Consider the following 15448-nt stretch of genomic DNA (forward strand, 5'->3'; position numbering starts at 1 on the left):
AAAATAATTAGTTCCATATACAGTTTAAGTCAGAAGTTTACATATACTTAGGTTGATGTTAATGTTAAATTTTAACCACTCCACAGATTTAATATTAGCAATCTATAGTTTTGTAAAGTCGTTTAGGACATTTACTGTGTGCATAACACGAGTAATTTTTCCAACAATTGTTTACAGACATTGTTTCACTTTTAATTGACTATATCACAATTCCAGTGGGTCAGATGTTTACATACACTTAGTTAACTGCATTTAAGCAGCTTGGAAAATTCCAGAAAATTATGTCAAGCCTTTAGAGAGTTAGCTAATTAGCTTCTGATAGGAGGTGTACTGAATTGGAGGTGTACCTGTGGATGTATTTTAAGGCCCACCTTCAAACTCAGTGCCTCTTTGCTTGACATCATGGGAAAATCAAAAGAAATAAGACCTCAGAAAAAGAAATGTGGACCTCCACATGCTTGGGAGCAATTTCCAAATGCCCGAAGGTACCATGTTCATCTGTACAAACAATAGTATGCAATGATAAACACCATGGGACCATGCAGCCATCAGACCACTCAGGAAGGAGATGCATTCTGTCTCACAGAGATGAACGTAGTTTGGTGCAAAAAGTGCAAATCAATCCCAGAACAACAGCAAAAGACCTTGTGAAGATGCTGGAGGAAGCAGGTAGACAAGTATCTATATCCACAGTAAAACGAGTCCTATATCGAAATAACCTGAAAGGCTGCTCAGCAAGGAAGAAGCCAATGCTCCAAAACTGCCATAAAAAGCCAGACTACAGTTTGCAAGTGCACATGGGGCACAAAGATCTTACTTTCTGGACAAATGTCCTCTGGTCTGATGAAACAAATATTGAATTGTTTGGCCATAATAACTATCATTATGTTTGGAGGAAAAAGGGTGAGGCTTGCAAGCCGAAGATCACCATCTCAACCGTGAAGCATGGGGGTGGCAGCATCATGTTGTGGGGGTGCTTTGCTGCTGAAGGGACTGGTGCACTTCACAAAATAGATGGCATCATGAGGAAGGACAATTATGTGGATATATTGAAGCAACTTTCTCAAGACATCAGCCAGGAAGTTAAAGCTTGGTCCCAAATGGGACTTCCAAATGGACAATGACCCCAAGCATACCTCCAAAGTTGTGGCAAAATGGCTTAAGGACAACAAAGTCAAGGTATTGAAATGGCCATCACAAAGCCCTGACCTCAATCTGATAAAGCATGTGCGAGCAAGGAGGCCTACAAACCTGACTCGGTTACACCAGTTCTGTCTGGAGGAATGGGCCAAAATTCCAGCAACTTATTGTGAGAAGCTTGTGGAAGGCTACCCAAAATGTTTGACCCAAGATAAACTATTTAAAGGCAATGCTACCAAATACTAACAAATTGTATGTAAACTTCTGGCCCACTGGGAATGTGATGAAAGACATTAAAGCTGAAATAAATCATTATCTCTACTATTATTCTGACATTTCACATTCTTAAAATAAAACAGTGATCCTAACTGACTAAGACAGGGAATGTTTTCTACGATTAAATGTCAGGAATTGTGGAAAACTTAGTTTAAATAATATATAGGTATATGTAAACTTCTGACTTCAACTGTAAAGGCAAAAACTCTTCAGTATATGAAGAATTAAAGCAATTATACTATTAATTTGATATGTGCTCTAATTTGAGATATAAGCAGTATAAGTGGCTGTTTAGGGCCCCCAAGCCACCAGGGGTCCCCTCAAAGCAAGGTCCTTTTTTTATCCCCTTTTCTCCCAAATTGGAATGCCCAATTCCCACTACTTAGTAGGTCCTCGTGGTGGCACGGTTACTCACCTCAATCCGGGTGGTGGAGGATAAGTCTCAGTTGCCTCCACTTCTGAGACCATCAGTCCACGCATCTTATCACGTGGCTCATTGCGCATGGCACCGCGGAGACTCCGTATGTGGAGGCTCATGCTACTCTCCGTGATCCACACACAACTTACCATGCGCCCCATTGAGAGCGAGAAATACTAATCGCGACCACGAGGAGTTTACCCCATGTGACTCTACCCTCCCTAGCAACCGGGCCAATTTGGTTGCTTAGGAGACCAGGCTGGAGTCATTCAGCACAACCTGATTTGAACTCGCGACTCCAGGGGTGGTACTCTCTGAGCAACCCAGGCCCCCCAAAGCAAGGTCTTAAAAAAAAAAAAAAAAAAAAAAATAATAATTCTGGCCATATGCTCAGAAATGGCCCTAGTGATGGGTTAAGGAAAATGTAAAAAAAAAAACAAAAACAAAGCAAACTCTGTCAGCAGCTCCGCAATGAGCCACATAATCATCATAAATACAGTAAAAGAACAATAAAAGACAATGGCTCTGAAAAAGGGTGTCTATAAGCATGCAAAGGAAGGGAATTCACCTTTATCACCCCTGCACAAGAACGCGTTGCTCGTTCCTCGAAACTTTGAAGTAGTAGTGCGGCCAAGTTTTGCAATGTCTCATTCCCTTAATCTCAGGGAACCAAGGCATTGCAATGAACTCTATGGGGAATGGAGTCCCATCACGCCGCATTACGTTAGCGTCATACCCTAAGATGTACCAGGGTAGAAACACTTAGAACAGTATGTATGAGGTCACGGGTCCTTCGGGAGGTGACTTATATGTATTCAATTGTGTATGAAAATGAATGACCCCACATGGTGAAAACCAGATGGAAAGTTTATCTTAATCTGAGGATCTATATGAGTCATATAAGACACACAGAATAATTAACCCCTTCATAACCAGAGGTAGGGAGGGAGGTTTTATTCTATTGGAAGTGCTTGTGACTTCTAGTGGGAGTAAATTGGGTATGCGGCCTACACAGGCGGCTGTATTAAAATTATAACAGGGAACCTGCCGGTAATAAGGAGCTTGGGCTCACCCGCTGGGTGATGGAATAGTAAGCTCTTTAGACAGAGAGGACTCGCGAAGCGATGGACGCCACGTCTAGGTTATAAAACCTCACGAACGTTCTGTGAAGACCATCCTGCTGCAAAGCATATGTCCTGTAGGGATATACCATTTGTCCATGCCCATGAGGAAGCCATGCCTCTAGCTGAATGCGCTTTACGCCAATAGGGCATCTAATGCCCTGCGACTCATAAGCGAGGGCAATCGCATCAACGATCCAGTGAGAGAGCCTCACACGGGGCATAATAAATGCGCTAAATGCTCCTCATCGGAATTAGATGGTGGAGAAGAGAAAGCTTGTAGGTGCACTATCTGAGCCCTGAAGGGTGTGGAAAGCACCTTAGGCACATAGCCTTTTTTGAAAGCCCCGGACTGAATTCCAGACATGAATTGTCAACCGACAGCACCTGTATATCACCAACCCGTTTTACTGAGGCCAGAGCCAACAGCAGTGCAGTCTTTAAAGAGAGCACACGCAACTCAACGGATCTCCCTGTGCTCCATTCAGGGGCCATATGTGTAGGTTCCACAGCTCCGGCTGGGGATGCCAAATCGTGCCCTGTGCTTGAGAAAGCAGATCCCTCCTCAGTGGTATTTCCCATGGAGGGCCGCCTAATATCTCCATCATTTACAGAAACCATGGCTGGCTGGGACATTTTGGCCCAACCAACAGAACCGTTTCCTTGTCCTCTCTGACTTTGCTGATGACAGAGTGAAGGAGACGCACCAGGGGATATGCGTATTTACGTTTCACCGGCCACTTGTGGGCCAAGGTGTCCACTCCCAGTGGGGCTTGGGACATGGAGTACCAAAGAGGGCAGTGGGCTGTCTCTGCGGAGGCAAATAGGTCAACTTCTGCTTTGTTGATCATTTCCCAAATCCTCAGAACCGTCTGAGGATGAAGTCTCCATTCCATGGCCATAGGTCTCTGGCACGATAGCATGTCCACTCCACAGTTGCGATGGCCCAGAACATATGTCGCGCGCTCCACACAAAAAGGCGTTGCGCCAGGCTCATCATTGGTAGCGATCGAGTGCCGCCCTGGCGATTTATGTACGCTACCATTGACATATTTTCTGACCAAATCAAAACGTGATGATTCACCATGTCAGAATGGAAAGCTTTCACTGCAAAGAATAAGGCTAGCATTTCCAAGCAGTTGATGTGCCACACCCGTTTCACACTTGTCCAAGTATCTTTCGCGAGGAGTTTGTGAATCTCTGCCTGTAACAACGGCGAGTCTCATGACGGAACCGTGGAAGGTATAATGCCGTTGAATCGAGGTGACCGCCATGCAAATTGGAGCGCAGGCCTATAGCCGTGCTTGATTGTTTTTTGCTCCCAGTCTGACACACCCGTGAGAGCTCGCCATGTGTCTGCGTGGTGAGACAGCGGGCGCATCAGTTCGCTCTTTATAAAAGACAGAGCGCCACTCGCCATAGGAAAGCAGTTGATCATAGTGTGTTGGGTGTGAGTAATGTGAAGAAAAATTTAGCCCTTTTTGAGAATGTGTGAGCATGTTGTGTGATCGCAACAAGCGCTTTTCTTTTTAATTTTTAATACATTCTTTATTTGCAAACAACACACATGAACAACATTTTGTATAACACTCTGGTCCCGGTGAATTACGGGAAGCGGAACAGCATGTGTGTCGAGCCGCGCTTTCTTTGGATCTGGGCCAAGAATAACTGTGGCCTCCAGACTCCTCTTCACGGCGTTGCGCCGGTCAGGAACGCGGCTGCTGCCCGGGGGTAATTTTCCCTTTGGTGCGGGGTTCGCGCTGAGGTGGGTAAGGCTTTTGTTTGGGCCATGGTTTACGTGGTCTCACTGATGGCTCAGCGGTGGCTCTTGACCATGGGGTGTTTCGCGGGGCGCTGGCTCGAAGCAGAGCATGAGCGGGGCGGATGAGAGGGAACACTTTTCTTAGACAAAAAGTGCTTCATCGCTTCCGACTGCTTTTGTGCCACAATGAATCGATCAGAAAAGTCTTCCACTGCGTTTCTGGAAAGGCCATCAGGGGAGAGAGGGGTGTCAATCAGGGCGGCTTTCTCAGTATCATGCATCTCCATGAGCGTTAACTTGACAAAACCACCAAATTACCCATCACCTTTCCAATGGCCTGCGTGGTAAATTTAGTAGCTTGCAGTGCCAGATCTGTGGTGGTGTGGAGCTCTTTAACCACGTCAGGGTTTGGGACTTGCTCATCCACATCTTTGAGGAGCTTGGCCTGAAAGACTTGAAGCACTGCCATGCTATGGAGTGCCGAACCAGTCAGGCCCACTGCTGTGTAAGCTCTTCCAGCCAGAGAGGATTTCCATCCCACAGCTGTAGAAAGACAGAGATGAGCTGCAACCGCCTCTGCAATAAGGGGAAGCTTAGCATATCCCTTATCCTCAGCGTGGTCCACTTTTGTGAGGTCTGCAGCTCCTCCGATCTGGACGCAAGATGAATAGGGCATGCAGCAGGTCTTTGTGAGCTCGTCGTGGACTTCCAGAAAGAACGGTGCAGTTTTCCAGGCCACGGCCTGCTGGCGGTGGCCAATCTGTAGGAACCGCTCCTCTGGAGGGGACCACACGAGACCGAGCTCCTCAACCGCCCGTGTGAGGAACGAGAAGAAGCTCTCCATCAGTGGCCAGTGTGCGCTCCTCACCCTCCCTGGGGAAAGGGGCTGCAGCATCCTCCATGGACCATTCTCCCATATCCGATGCCGATTGCATACTGCACTGGCGAAGACGCTACATGGGAAGACCAATGGGGTCGTGGGGCATGCGCCGGCACGAGATCCTCCTTGGGTTCTTCCATCTCTACCTCGTGGCCCCACCGTGCTTCCTCATGTGGTCCCTCGAGACTTAACATAGAGGAAGCAAATGCGTGCCTAAAGGGATGGGGCTCAAATACAAGGGCTTCAACTAGGTTGTGGAAAAGAATTTTTCCCATAGCGTTCATTGCAATGTCAAGTGAATTGCATCGATAGGGAACGCCACAATAGTGTGTTTTCATGCACACTAATACGCTGATAACTACCAAAAATGTGCTTATTCAAAAAATCTGACAACCCAAGAAATTTGAATACATTGCATTATAGAGCTGTTCAGCCATGAATTTGTAGGTGAACTCGGAAGGCTATTCGTCATGGGGTCCCTCTGGAATTTCATATGGGTTTTTACTGTTACCTAGATAGCAGCCTCGCTTTTACCATAGAAGAGAGCATAACGGTCAATGAGAGAGTAACGACAGTAAGTCACCATTTGCGGATACAATACAAATGAATGGGGAGAGCCGTAAAAAAATCGTCCGTGACATCTCTTATAAAACAGCAATTTTATCGTAATAAACTCCACACATAGCTCATTTCAAAAGGATTTTTTAGTGTAAAACATGGTGAAGGTTGGCGGACAGGCAGTCAATTCATTAAGTGATGAGCTGTTTTCTCACAAAAGCAGTTTATTCAACGTCCTGAAGCATCTTCTCCAAAAAACGGCCTCTTGTCTCCTCGCCAGTGAATGTCTATGGGACCGCTGCGTTATGCTATTTTATGCTAAGCTTTTAGGCTCTCTTATGAAAAAGCGTTCTGCTAAAACTAGCCTACCACAAGTGAGTGCATGTGCCTGATGAAACAGAAAACCATTGTGGTCCTTATTTTCAATACAAAAATATACTGTATCTAGAAACAAACCAGAATATTTTGCACACATAGGTAGAGTTTGTAGCCGCATTATCTTATTGAGCAAAATCACGTGGTGTCTTCAAAAGGGAAATTACCACTAACATGACAATCACTACAGAAGTAGGGAACTTAAAAGACAGAGGTGACATTTTAAAACAAGTTTGAGTTTCTTTAATGAGTCATCTTCATGGATAATGTCCATTTGGGTCATGGCCAGCTGCAACACAAGAACCGCTTGACAGATGTGAAATCCTTTGCGGAGTGTGTTTGTTTCATGTAGAGGGTGACTGACAACTAAACATGTTTTTGACAGTGCACTGTCCACCAAATTTATATGCACACCAAACGGCTTATGATTCGGTCTGGTGTGAATAGATTGCGACAACCAACTGGAGAAACAATGATGCTGGAGCGATTCAGATGAACAAAGATAACCCAGCCAATATTATTTGTAGCTTGTTCCTTCCAGTGCATTTATTTGATACATCATATATAAGCAAGAAATTCCCTTTTTTGTTGCTGTCCCTATAGGGATCATGAAAAATATAACAAATGCACTTGTTCCCTTTTTTAGTGATTTATGAAGTTAGTTCCCCTCAAGGTGCCCTAGCAGAGTAGCAACACATTAACTATAGACATGTTCCACTAACTTTTGTCAACCAGAAAGTGTCCAAACATGTTTTGTCTTAATTTTGAACTGAATATTTACTGTTTTATAATCTCAAAACCCACAAAACTAAACAAAAACCCCCAAAAGAAAAAAAAGCAGAGCACATATCATTTAGTGGAAAAAATGGGAGAGGATAATAAAATGGGACTGCAAGCTACGACTTTGTTACCGCAAACTTCAAACAGAATGCATAACTGCAGCCACAACCACAGAGAATAAAAACACAGCCATCTGTCTGGACCCCAGTGACAACACCAGTCTCGTGCGCGCGCGCGCACACACACACACACACACAGACACACAGACACACACACACACACACACACACACACACACACACACAAACTAAACTGCACATGCCATTAAGTGCACTGACCTTTCAAACATGCACATACTCATGCAAACTAAGGTGAAGATGCAAATCAACAATACCACAAATGCCCCTCACTAAATGAACTTTCTAGAACCTGCAGGGGCTTCATGCATTAATTATTTATTTAAACATTTAAATATTGATCAGGTGGGGGAAGGAAAGCAAATGTGAAATTGAACTGCGGGAGGTACTGTTCATTCTGAGATAAATGTGAAATGTGCCACGACACAAAGTTTCATCTCAGTGTGTGTCAAACTCGCTTACTTAAAAAGACTGCTGATCGCAGGCCAGACATGCTATGCATTTTTAAACAGTCACAAGTAATTAATATTAGTTGCTTCTTTATGGACCGTGATTTCTATTGTGTTGTTTTTTTTAAATGAAAATGTTATTCACCATTGACATAAATGGTTGAATGTAACCACATGGTGACCAACAGCAATAAAACCAACAAATGCACCATGAATGCAGGCTATGCTTGTGATTCTTGTGCCATTCATCTCTATGTTGACATCATTCTACATTTCATTCCTTTAGTGTTTGTGTGAATCTTCAATTGGTCCCACATTTGGCTACCTGAAATCTTCTTTTGACTACCTGAAATCTTCTTCAGAATATGTTTCATATGTTCAGTTAAAATGTTTAACACCTGTCCTGTGATAAAGATCTGACCATGGCATTTTTTGTATAATGCGTGATAGTTAGGATCTATGATATTGTGTGTGACATCAAAGATGTGTGTAATGACATCTTTCAGTTTTTGGGGAAAAGTTGGGTAAGCCTTCAGGCAATAATACACTGAAAAAAATAAATATAAATAATAATCAATTCAATAATACACTGAAAAAAGCAAATATAGCGGAAAATATGAAGTACTTTCTTTATCGAATATGTTAGTTTAAGCATAAACATGAAAATTTTACGTAAATTCGATATTTATTTTTTTATTCAAATATGTAAAATGCTTTAGCTTGTGAGTTAATATTATTTATGATTATTAGTTATTTTTACAATGTGTCATCATGTATTATTCCTAAAGAAGAAAACCTTGTCATATTTATTCACTAATTTGAGTAAATGTCACTGGTAAATAAAATAAATAAATGTTTCGAAGCTGTTCTTCCCAGCATGCACTCGGCTTGTATAATGAATGAGTTTGCGTGGTTTCACTGTTTGCAAGTTTATTTACACAGTTTCTATTGTTGATTTTGTTGTTAAGTTTGGTAACTTCTTGTTTTGTGAAGTCTGAACTGACTTAAACATTGTTTGTTTGAAATATATAAAAATATAAATATTACCAGACCACGTGTCCTACTGTTGCATCCACCATAAGCAGGAGGTGGGAAAGGGGTACCCAGAGTTATAACTTACCATGACATTGTCTGTGACATAACTAACCATGACATTGTCTGACTTATTCATTATTATATAAAAAAATCTGATGGAGTTGACTCAAAGTGAAGACACAACTTTGATAGACAGTTTTTTTTAATTAAAAATAAAATAATCTTTTTACTTTGTTTTGTTTGATATCTTACAGATCCCAACCTTTCAGTTGATATTTATATTTATGAATTTGTTGCATTTTTAAACATCGTTTGGTAGTTTAACATTGTGACCTCTTACTTATGACAGGTTAATTTACATGTGCTTCCAAGTATAGAGCATGCATTTAAAAAACTTCTAATTAAATTATTTAAAATTATAAGTAATAAATGCCCTGAGGATACACATTTCCTTTAGATTTAACGTTTTCAGTATTTTTATTATTATGAATTTCTTGATTTGTTAACATAAAGAGGACCTTTATATGTAGGACATGTTTTGTCCCTTATCTCAAGAATCAGTGATATATTGTTATCTCACTGCTAGTAATGCAAGGTGATGATGTCTAATAGACTACATAGCATGCCTGGAGCTTTTCTGTGGAAAACTCTCATATGTTATGTGGTATATTAATGTGTTAATAAAGAAAATTCAAAAAGTGGAACGTTCTGGTAAAATGTTTTAAATGTAAATTCTACTAAGCTTTTTTAAATTCCATGTACATCAGATTTGTAAATAAAAGTTACTGGGGTGATTAAGTTAAATTTACTCTCTCACTTTAATATTACGTCATGAAATTTAGTAGATTTTACTTAATTTTATATTACTGAAATTGGCAAAAACTGAGTGCAAATAATGTAAGTAAATCTTACTCTAAATTTTTTTTCAGTGTATAGCTAGCTTGATTTTATAAAAGTAAAAAGAAATGGATAATTTATTAATTAAATATTTAGGAATTTGTCCTAAATATCTGTTAAGATTTTGTACATTTTTTAGGAGTACACTAGCATATAAATGACCACAAAGCTAACAGAAAGCTAACTGAAAGCCACAAAACTCCAATTTTGATTTTATGGGGTATTTAAAATATTCTATATTTTTGTTGTCATTAATACAGTTTTAAATGTGACTTAAGTGTCCAAATACTTTTTTGACTACTTTAAGAGTGGCAGAAAACTGAACATGTGAAAATAGACCTTACTTTTTAATGTCAATCAAAGAGGGGATAATGTAACATTAATTTATGGAGCTTCCATTTCATTAGAGATAAAGTTAGACCAGCAGATGCTGTTGACTTGATGACTTGACTTGCTTTAATGAAAAATTCAAGGAATAAAACCATATGTTTATGTAATAGAATAGTTCACCCGAAAATGAAAATGAATGTCATCATTTACTCCCCCTCACACCATTCCATGTGACTTTCTTTCTTCTTAACACAAAAGGAGAAGTTTTAAGAATGTTCATGCTGCTTTTTTTTCCATACAAGAAAGCAAATGGGAAAGCTCTGAAAAGGACGAAAAAGCACAATAAAAGTAGTCCATATGACTCATGTGGTATATTAAAAAAATCTTAAGCCATACGATTACTTTATGTGTGGAACAGACCGATATTTAAGTTGTAATTCACTGAAAATCTTTCTTGACAACCATGCTCACTATTCACTTTCATTGTATGTAACAAAGCAGCTTGGATATATATCTATATATATATATATATATATATATATATATATATATTTAAATAACTCATTATGCTGTTCCACTGAAGAAAGAAAGTCAAAAAAGGAAAGCCCATGTTCTTTCAAAAATGTTTTTTTTAAGCCATCGAGATGAGTAAATGATGACAGCATTCTAATTTTTTGGGTGAACTATCCCTTGAATGGTTAACCAAATGGTCCAAATGGAGAAACCTGTCTTCTAACAAATTTTATTCACCAGAAAACTGTGATAGACTGCTTTCGTGTTAAGCCAGTGGTTCTAAGGCTTGGAACATCTCACTAGAGTCGATGCAACTTTAATGGCTTAAGACCTTGCAAAGCTGCCCCATTGGTTTAAAAATACAATGCTGAAATTAGTTATGCATGGTCTCACAAATGAATGCTGGTCTCTCTTTTCTAAAATGCATATGTGACCTGAGCTGCATTTTTATTTTTTATTTTTTGCTATATTTTCTTTGATCATGTGAGCTAATTGTTTTAACATTTAGTTTGCTTTATTCTTCAGAGTTTTTATTACAGTAATACCCCTAGTTTCCTTATGTGAGTCAAAAATTATTATTTAATTATGTAATTATGTATAGACATTTCTTAATGATTTTTAATTATTGCAGCAACATCTGGACCTCATATTAGTTTTTGGATGACAGATCCATGTTTTCCTGGCTGACAATGCAGTGCATTAGATTAAAGTTAAACAATTAGACATTTAGACACAAAAACAGATGGATTTTCTTTGGCTTTGATGGGATGTCACATCTGTGGTTAACAGAATGTGTTGTTAAAGGTACTGAATTCTGAGATGCCTTGCCAAAAGTCCCAAAGGAATGCAAATGGATTGCTAATGGAATTATTATCATAATTTATCTAGTCAAGTGAAGTAAAGTCAATTGCATTATAGTGCCTTTCACAATACATATTATTTCATAGCAGCTTTAAAGAAAATAGTGTTTAATGCCTCAGTGAGCTAACCAAAGGGACTGTGGTGGGGAAAGAACTCCACAAGATGTTTAGGTAGTGGAAGGAGAAACCTTTGGAGAAACCAAACTCAATCAGGGGAGCCCTTCCTCCTGTACAAATATTGTCTAGTTACATGATATTAATGCTCGTCATATATCGCAAGAAAAGGTATGTGAACCCTTTACAATTAGCTGGCTTCTGAATTAATTGGTCATAAAATGTGATTTCATCTTCATCAATGTCACAAGTATAGACAAACGCAATGTGCTTAATCTAACAATACACAAACAATTATAATCTTTCATGTCTTTACTGAGCACATCCCATTAAACTTTCACAGTGCTGTGAAAAAAGTAAGTGAGCCCTTTTAATAACTGGTCAATCCTCCTTTGGCAGCAATAACCTCAACCAAGCGTTTCTGGAAGCTGCGGATTAGACCTGCACAACGTTCAGAAGGAATTTTGGACCATTCTTCCTTACATAACTGCTTCAGCTCAGCCATATTCTTAGGTGTGAATAGCTCTCTTGAGGTCATTCCACAGCATCTCTATTGGGTTAAGTTCTGGGCTCTGACTGGGCCACTCCAAAAGGTGGATTTTCTTATTTTGAAGCCATTCTGTATTGGATTTACTTAGATGTTTAGGGTCATTGTCCTGCTGCATCACCCAACTTCTACTGAGCTGACATTATCCTGTAAGATATCTTGATAAACTTAGGCATTCATGTTTTCCTTGTTGATGGCAAGCGGTCCAGGTCCCGAAGCAGCAAAGCAGCCCCTAATCATGATGCTCCCTCCACCGTACTTCACCGTTAAGATGATGTTTTCATGTTGGTATGCGGTGCCCTTTTTATGCCATACGTAGTGCTGTGTGTTCTTCTCAAACAATTCAACCTTGCTTTCATCAGTCCACAAAACATTTTCCCAGTAGTGTTGTGGAGTGTCAAGGTGGTCTTTGGCAAACTTCAGGTGTGCAGCAATGTTTTTGTTAGAAAGCAGCGGCTTCCTTCGTGGTGTCCTGCTGTGGACACCATGCCTATTTAACATTTTCTGTATAGTAGACTCATGAACAGAGATGTGAACCAGTTCCAATGATTCCTTCAAGTCTTTAGCTGTCACTCTAGGGTTCTTTTTTTTTTTTTTTTTAACTCATTGAGCATTCTGTGGTGTGCTCTTTGAGTCATCCTGGCTGGACAGCCACTTCTAGGGAGAGTAGCCACAGTACTAAATCATCTCCATTTATAGACAGTTTGTCTAACTGTGGACCGATGCATATCTGAGCTCTTCAAGATAACTTTGTAACCCTTTCCAGCTTTATGCAAAGCAACTCTTCTTGATCGTAGGTCTTCTGAGATCTCTTCTTTGCGAGGCATGGTCCACATCAGCAGTTGCTTCTTGTGAATAGCAAACTCAAAATGTTTGAGTGCTTTTTATAAGTCAAAGTAGCTCTAATCCACACCTCCAGTCTCGTTTCATTAATGGATGCCAGGTTTTCCAACTCCTGACTATAATTAGCTTTTGTTGACATCATTAGCCTAGGGGTTCACATACTTTTTCCAACCTACACTGTGAATGTTTTAATTATGCATTCAATATGTAAAAGAACAATACAATAATTTGTGTGTTATTAGTTCAAACTTATTGTGTTTGTTCATTATTATAACTTAGATGAAGTTCAAACCAGATTTTAAGACAAATTTATACATAAATGCAGGTAATTCCTACATACTTTTTCTTGCCATTGTAAATGATTAAATATGGTATCCTACTGGACAAACTTAAAATCTGAATAACAAACCTAGGATATGCATTGAGTTGATCCAGCTATTTGATCTCTTTAGGATTTCTTCAATTAGCAATCCTTTATTTGTTTCTGACAAGGATTTGACCCATTGAAATTATATTTTTTCTAAGTGAGGAGTGGTTATCTATCTTTTTCATATTATAATGAATAAATAACTAATAACCAATAAAAAAAATAATTTGCAGAATTTAAAGCGTCCAGCGTAAAAAAACAAGACAGCATGAAGCGGAGAGAGAGAGAGAGAGAGAGTGAGAGAGAGGTGGAAAGTGAGCTTTTAAGAGATTTGATAGAGATTAGAAGCGCAACAGTGTTCAGAAATATTGTATGTTCGATATGATCTCATTTCATTCTGAAACACAGCGAGAGCGAGAGAGAGAGAGAGAGAGAGAGAGAGAGAGAGAGAGAGAGAGAGAGAGTGAGAGCGCGCGCGCACAAGGACAGAAAATTGAATGCAATGCAACATTGTAACAATCCACTGTAACAATGAAGAAGAGTTCCGTGCGCTCTTTAAACAGGTGATCTAAACATATGATTTGAATGAGTCGTAATATCAACGAGGGTTTGATAAGAAATCCTGGATGTGTCAGCAGTCTTCACGTCTTTTGGAGAAAGTTCAACATCAGAATGAATAGGTAAGAAATCAGACAATAATGTTTAGTATTTTCTTACCTTCTCTGTTTTTACTGTTATAATTCTGTATATGTTTCCAATGCTCTGCACATTTAGGCTTCATCATTCGGAAACACTTGACATTAACTTTTATTAATACGTCATTCAAAACATTATATTATGCACTAACAAAAAATACCATGGTATTACCATGTTTTTTTTATATGTACCAAGGTACCACCATGGTATTCTTTGAAGTAGCCTACCTTGGGGTAGCATGGAATAGCATGTTTTTATTTGTACACAAAAAAATGGTAACATGGTTTTTGGACACTTCCATAATTGTAATATATGGTATTATTGTACCTTGATGTATGTAAATACCATAGTATATTAATGATAATGATAAAGTAACATGGTATTTGTCAACGTGCAGTGGTATTACCATCTGATACCATTGCTGTACCATGGTAATACCATGTTATGGTATTCTTATATCAATCTAATATTTTTAGTACCATGCAAACTCAATGAATGTATATGGTAATCAAACAGTGCAATGTTATATATCAATGTACCATGGTATTACCATCGGATACCATCACTGTACCATAGTACTTTTTGTAAATGGTGCTTAACAGATTAGTTTTTGTGCATTCAAATTTGAATACATGAACATATATGAATCAAAGTTGCTATATATCTGAATATACAGTACATTAATGCTTTTCAGCATTATATGATAATTACATTTATTATAAAGTGCTACTGTTTATTCAACATTCCCTTCACAGTTACAAATGTATTGTTATGTCTTTAGTTACTGTATGTCTTAATAGACTACAAAGGAAACCATCATTCATGAAGTAGTGGTGAAATTGAAAGTGACTTATAGATCATAAGTTATATGTATCTTTTTTGAGAAAGCAATTCTAGTCATTTTTTTTTTTTTTTTTTTTTTGTGCACATTTACTAGTGGGTGATTCATCAGTGCATCTTCGCTGCTGCATGGCTGTTATATATTTGGTGAATCTCAATAAGCAAAATTTAGATGGCAGTGATCACATGATGTTTATAAACATTCAAAAGCACATTCCCTGAATTAACCCTCATGCAGGTTTAATTTCATAATATGGATTATGATGTACATTGATTTAAATAATCCATCACGGCAATAGTACTAAAATGGGAGCCAGTTAAGTAGCTCTGTAAGAGTTTGACATCCATTGCAATATAGATAACCTTTATGCTGCTTTGTGCAATTGCCTTGAAGCTCCTACCATTTTATCTGCTCTCTATGTCCTGTAGGATGAATTCCTGGCATCTTAATCCATGCTGTGAGGTCTGTTGAGTCTCTTTGAATTATCATTGCTATAGTGAAGCCCCTGA

The 15448-nt window shown here is 39.2% G+C and overlaps 1 protein-coding gene across 1 annotated transcript in view; it reads left to right on the plus strand.

Annotated features, from left to right (window-relative positions):
- Positions 1 to 13934: 13934 nt before the first annotated feature.
- LOC127415019 (metabotropic glutamate receptor 6-like) overlaps positions 13935 to 15448 on the plus strand; it is a 93048-nt gene continuing 91534 nt past the window's right edge. The window contains exon 1 of the mRNA XM_051653475.1: positions 13935 to 14082. The gene's annotated coding sequence lies outside the window, so the exon portion shown is untranslated. The remainder of the gene's footprint in view (positions 14083 to 15448) is intronic.

Source organism: Myxocyprinus asiaticus, chromosome 24 (assembly GCF_019703515.2).
Source record: "Myxocyprinus asiaticus isolate MX2 ecotype Aquarium Trade chromosome 24, UBuf_Myxa_2, whole genome shotgun sequence".
Taxonomy (NCBI): domain Eukaryota; kingdom Metazoa; phylum Chordata; class Actinopteri; order Cypriniformes; family Catostomidae; genus Myxocyprinus; species Myxocyprinus asiaticus.